This window comes from Sinocyclocheilus anshuiensis, unplaced genomic scaffold (genome assembly GCF_001515605.1).
Source record: "Sinocyclocheilus anshuiensis isolate Anshui unplaced genomic scaffold, SAMN03320099.WGS_v1.1 scaffold869, whole genome shotgun sequence".
NCBI classification, from domain to species: Eukaryota; Metazoa; Chordata; class Actinopteri; order Cypriniformes; family Cyprinidae; genus Sinocyclocheilus; species Sinocyclocheilus anshuiensis.
In genome coordinates, this window is record NW_015558630.1 from 1,122,580 (window position 1) to 1,129,151 (window position 6,572).

At 37.2% G+C, this 6,572-nt stretch overlaps 1 protein-coding gene and 1 long non-coding RNA gene across 2 annotated transcripts in view; one reads left to right on the forward strand and one right to left on the reverse strand.

Annotated features, from left to right (window-relative positions):
• Positions 1 to 1,826, forward strand: part of LOC107680772 (uncharacterized) — a 10,024-nt gene extending 8,198 nt beyond the window's left edge. The window contains exon 3 of the long non-coding RNA XR_001633183.1: positions 1,731 to 1,826. This is a non-coding gene — a long non-coding RNA (uncharacterized LOC107680772). The remainder of the gene's footprint in view (positions 1 to 1,730) is intronic.
• nrxn3a (neurexin 3a) overlaps positions 1 to 6,572 on the reverse strand; it is a 320,711-nt gene that overhangs the window by 300,464 nt on the left and 13,675 nt on the right. The window lies entirely within an intron of this gene.

Here is a 6,572-nt window from a genome sequence, read left to right on the forward strand (position 1 = left end):
ATCTTTGTAGTAACGAGAGTGTCCATGTTGTTTTCACATTCCGACTTAAAAGCACTACTCGGGAAATGAGAGCATCCGAGGAGCGCATGAATGCCGTAATTACACTTGCTCTGACGGCAGCAGGTAGCCTTCCGTTAACTAAGCTAAACATGCTTAAATTAAAATGCCTAAAGCTAAACTCCCTTGTATTCACATTTCTCAACCTGTTGTCCAACAAAAGAGAACATTATAACCTTTTTACTCCACAACACCAGTCAAATGCTTCCTTTTGTGATCTGATGTGGTTTCTTGTCACAGAATGAGGCAGAAAATATGTTCCATAGGCTACTTTAAAAAGAATACATCGATTAGCATTGGATTATAAATATACTTAATTATTATGAAAATACCAGAGATGGCTTGAATAACACAGATAAACTATATTGTCGCAGTCGAGTGTTTATTGTCTTTGTTTTATCATTCAAAACGTTTATATGTTATGTTTACTCAGTTACAGCTATAATAGCCATGCCTTTGTCCATATAAGGGATTTCCTGGAGGGTCATGAGTTCTGCTTCTTCTGTGACTGGATATGTGAATTTTCTGTGCGAGGGCGCCCTCTGGCGTCCAGTATGAATGAAACAGACATCGTGTGTTTATAGTGCTAATGGCCAATCCATAATTTTTTGGAGAATTTTTATTTATTTATTTTTTAAAGTATCGGTTCAGGCACCGTTTAGGCACCGGAACCGTTTTAAAAGTATCGATTTGGCACCGGTATCGAAAAAATCCCAAACGATACCAAACCCTAGTGTACATGTGTGCGTATCGGGTGTGATTGATGTTTTTTCGGTGTTACGCTGAAAAGAGCCTTTGGGATTTGGAAATAGAGTGCCGTGGGGAGGGGGATGGTGAGGAGTTCTGTTGTCTCGGTTACAGCGTATGGAGAGGGGGAGGTGATGAGGCTATTTTGTTAAAGGACGCCCTGTGTGGCTGGTCCTGATTACACAAGAGAGGCCATCGCTCTCTGAGCAGCAGACAGTCAGCAAGGTGGCTCAATCAGGCTTTCCTAAGAGCTCCTCCAGCACTGATGAGACCCGAGGAGTCTACAGTGCATGGCATCAAAAAAAAAAAAAAAACTATACAAATTATGGACAACATGAAATACAAAACACAACTCTGCAAGTAACATCAGACTGGCATGTTTCCTTAAATATTCTTACCGAACAGAGGACTCATGCTTCATCTCTCCTTCAAAAACATATTTGCTTAGAGACAACATTTGTAACCTACTTTTATTACGAAAGTAATTAGGGTCTATTTTGAAAGTAGGCTTATTTAGGCTCATTACACTGGTGCCATTAAAAAGAGTGTAAACTGTAGATGAATGGAAGGGGAATTCTGGTTAGACAGGTTTGTTCAGTGAGTGACAGAGAGACAGAGTGACTGAAGGATTAGTAGAGCAAATGGAATTACAGGCCTCCCAAATATGTGATAAAGATTTCATTATCTAGCGCTCACACACATGTGTCACCTCACTGTCGGGCAGACCTGCCTTCAGACGTGTGGTAACGGAGAAATAATACTGAACGGTGCCATAAAAACACCCCAATCAGAGCAATAGGCTGGCAAAGCCTTTTGTACTACAGCGAGTGAGGTGTAAATATGAAAAAAATAAATAAATAAAAATCACAACAGGACTCTTCGTTTCAAATTCCTAAACCTTTAAGCAGTCAGAGATGTTAGTTCAGTTTGGTTTGGAAAGGTTCAGTTCAGTTTGAAACAGAAACGTAAAAGCAATTAAAAGAAGTCTGAAATAGACAGGAAAAAGTAGAAAAGAATTAAAACAAATGAAAGAAAAAATAAAATGAAATAAAATAAAAGGTAGGAAAAGGGATAAGAAAAATAATATAAAATGCAGTAAAAAAAGAGAAAAGGTTTGAAAACGATAGAAAAATAAAGAAAATAAATGAGAAGGGAAGGGAAGGGAAGGGAAGGGAAGGGAAGAGAAGAGAAGAGAAGAGAAGAGAAGAGAAGAGAAGAGATCAAGGTTAGGAAGCTGGGTACATCCTTAATGGAATCAAATCTGATTAGATAATTAGCATAGTATTTGCATAATGGAACTGCAATTCATTACCATGCATGTGAGTTCATCAGCATAGCGTGAGCTACAGTGTTTCTACTCCCCTCTGTCCTGTAACAAAGCTCAGACTCTAAATTGCCGTCCGAAAAGGTCAACTCATTTATTGCCTCCTGTACCAACTAATATCTATCAAAGACTCGCACATTTGCGGGATGCATTACGAAATCTCTGGGTGGTCTGAACCAGAGCCACAGTAACCAATCTAACCACTTTGTGAATCAGACAATATTTGCAGAGAGATCAGTCCCTGCCTTCTCAAGGTTAGGAAGCTGGGTACATCCTTAATGGAATCAAATCTGATTAGATAATTAGCATAGTATTTGCATAATGGAACTGCAATTCATTACCATGCATGTGAGTTCATCAGCATAGCGTGAGCTACAGTGTTTCTACTCCCCTCTGTCCTGTAACAAAGCTCAGACTCTAAATTGCCGTCCGAAAAGGTCAACTCATTTATTGCCTCCTGTACCAACTAATATCTATCAAAGACTCGCACATTTGCGGGATGCATTACGAAATCTCTGGGTGGTCTGAACCAGAGCCACAGTAACCAATCTAACCACTTTGTGAATCAGACAATATTTGCAGACTTGTACTGATTTCATTTCACTAAAATTAAATTTTTTTTTTATACAAATGATTTAATATGATAAAGAGGAACAGGTGAGGGAGACTGCATTATGTCAGAGCTATTATGAAAAAAAAAAAATATCCATTAGAATCTACATTTACTGTGCTATCAGAAAAGCTAATAAAAACCTCTACAGCTGTAGCTCAGACAAACCAAAGATACAAAAGCATACTACCATTAGGTATGCACAAGTAAAATCACAACTGATCTCAATTGTTGCTCAATGGAGAAAAAATGGAGGCTTCTGCTACATTGTAAAAAAAAAAAAAAATTTTTTTAAATTGTAATTAAACCACAGATTATTGGAGCCCATTTTACAAGTACTATTTCAGTCTATTTAAGTTTCATATTTAATTCAATATTACTTGTCGTTTTTGTAATATTTGTTTACTATATTTTGTTTAATTTTTTTTTTTTTTTACTAGCAAATTCTGAGGGAAAACGGTTTCAAAGAAAATACTATACCATTTTTTCAGTGTACAGTCAACTGTTTCTCATATTTTACTCCAGAAAAAAAAGATCTTAGTAATCTCACATCTATCTCCTTAGAAGAGCCATAGAAGGATCTTCACAATCTCAAAAATGATATTTAAATTTGTTTCAATAAGAACTTAAACATTTCTCACTAAATATTACAATACCAATCGTCTGAGTGTATTCCACAATAAATTGTAGATAATTTTATATGTAGCTATATACTCAACCTTTGTCAACAACCGTCTCAAAACTTTAGCTATATCTATTCGTCCAAAACATTTTTAGGAGAAATGTTTGAAACAAAGCTGATAGCTCAATGAGCCATAAATGAGACTCTTATGCCTTATGACGTCTAAGGCTATGAAAAAAAGCAACCTCTGAGCAAAAGGACCTATTTTAAAGACCCTAATAATCTCATCTGGAGTTACACGAGATCTCAACAATATCAGAAACTTAATATGAACTCTTGAAATACTTCTTTCAATATTCTATGCTATGCAATACACATTTTACTTACTTCAGTGAGACATAAATGAGAACTCCATAATAATCTCAAGCAATTCCCCTCTAGAGTTTCAGAAAAGATAACAAATGTAACAAACTGTGGTCAAAGTTTCTAAGATACCAAAGTCTGCACTCAAACATCACAGTTTCAATTAGGGATGTCCCGAGCCGATCTCAAGGATCGGTATCGGCTCTCTTAAGCCCGATAGTTATTTTACGTCAGCTGTCATGCCGGTGACGTGCAGTAGGAGGCGGTATGCGCCTTTAAGTGGGTTTGTCCACCGCCATTGAAAAAGAAGACGCTAAAATGTGCATGTGTGCCTCGTGAGTAAGGTCTGTTCGCGTCTGAGCTTCCGTGTTCAGTGTATTTGATGTGCACTTTTGTAATGATCACTCATTCATTTATCGTTTTATCTGCCGTCAGACTTTGAGACGTCGTTGTCGTAACGCATTGCTATGGGTTGCGTCTTCATCCTGTTCAAAAGTTGTCTTTATTTATCACGAGGCTCTTTATGCATCGTGTTTCCATCTGGAGCATCAGTGAATGTTTAAACCTTTTTGAATAGTTGTGTTTGAGTCCCTCAATTGTCCTCAGTGTAAAAAGATGGATCTCAAAATCATACAGTCACTGCTGGAAAGGGTTCAAATATGCAAAAGATGCTGGAAAACTGAAGAATCTGCAGGACCCGGAGGATTTTTCTGAAAAACAGTGCTCAGTTTAACTGTTCAGAACACAAGGAACTCATGAACAACCATCACAAAACAAAAAAAAACAGTCGTGGATCATCCAGGTAACCACACACAGTATTAAGAACCAAGGTTTCCCAAACTTTTGAATGGGATTATTTTAATAATTGTATCTATTTATTTCTTGTGGACTATATGTAAACATCTTTTATGTAAAATCTTACTCAGGACAGCACTAAATAAAAAATAACATGCATTTTGTATGATCTCTCTTATTTTGTTAAAATTCACATTTTCACAGATTCTGCATGGGGTTCCCAAACTTTTGCATGCCACTGTACATATAAAATGCAAGTTTATATCAGTAGTCACATATTCATAATTGTGATCACAAAGTCTCTTTACATTGTCTACCATTGTAACATGTTTGCATCTACCAATGTTTGTATACAGTGTGCATATATACATAGAGAGAGAGAGAGAGAGTGTGTATCTTGTAATATATATATATATATATATATATATATATAAACATGCATCATACATATATTTATTTTACTCTCTGCACAACTCTGTAAGCATTTAATTGATTTTAATAACTTTAAAGTACTTTAAGTGCGCACCAAACATGCATTCCTATATAGGAATATACAAGTATCGGATTGGGACTCGGTATCGGCAGATACTCGATATTACATGACTCAGATCGGATCATCAGGGGCACAAAAAACCTGATCGGGACATCCCTAGTTTCAATACCACCTCAAATATTTCTCAGCAAACTCTTTTTAGACCAAATTATCTAAGCTTGCCATCCATATTAATTTTATAGTTCTATACTATTCTGTAACAATTTTCTTATTTGTGTCTATTTCTAGAAATAATCTTAGACAAAGCTGATTCTTCAAAGAAAAACAAATGAGAACTCCATTATGTCTCCTAAGTTATGAAAGCACAACCTCTCAGCACCAAAAGGTTCATCTGGGGAAATAAAAAGGAAGTTGCATCACAGATAAACTAACAGATGAAAGGAAAGAGGACAGAATCAAAAACAATGAGAGACAGGAAGTTCCAAAAGACCCTTCTTCATCTGTCTTCTGACTTTGTTGTTTGCTGACATATACCTGTGCCAGAGAGGAGAACAGGGTGCTGACTGATATGATTGACTTCAGACGGGGTGCCGAGGAATGGCGTCCGAAAGCCCTGAGATATGCAGACATGAGTGACAAGCCCTGGCCTACCCAGAAACAGCTGCTGCCTCTCACTTCCTCTCTTTATGGTACTGCAGAAACAACACTGTCAATTATTACAAAGCACTACAATTAGGAACCTTCCTAAGGTATAACTGCAAGAGGTTTCTGAGGAAAGGTTTAAAAATTAGAGGAACATTTCGAGATTTATGTGCTGTACAAACTCGAGCTGCGATGACAGGTGAAAGGAAGAGATGCGGCGATGGAAACAAATGCAGATAAATAAACATTTTGTAGTATCGTTCAGCAGGGTGGAGATGCAAATAGGCTCCTAAATGGAAGCCCTTGTCATCTTAACTTGGGCGTACAGCCAGGCTGATTTGTAATAATGTTGGAGAGAGCTACAATACAAATGCTTTTGATGCAACGCAGGCAAATACGTGCTAATGCGTCTGACTGGCTATGCTGTATAGTCGGTCTGCCAGGTTCTCACTGACTGGGCTCTGAATTAGCACTTAAATTGGGTTGAGGGAAGAAACTAGGTTGGCACGTGGAATTGCAGCATATGCCTGGATTCATTTTATTCATATCAGCATTCATGCAACAGAAATCCACACCCTTTATACTGTACTATGCATTTCTAATGTCCAATGAATTTGCGTGTTTTCACACCAGGTTTGATTGATCAATTCTGTATTCCTTCTAAGTGAACCCACAAGTCTCAATTCACATTTATTCATTTAGCAGACACTTTTACCACAAGCGACTTACAAATGAAATAATTTGTCCTAGAGCCAACAAAACACAGTATACAATGCCAAGTTTAGTTTAAAAAAAGAAAACTAGATTAGTAGACAAGTTAGAGCAGAGGTTAACACTTTTTTTTAGTTACCAAACTGACATATAGGCCTACACAATTTTTCAACATGAAATCTTGGATGACGATTGGTCAGCTGAGGAC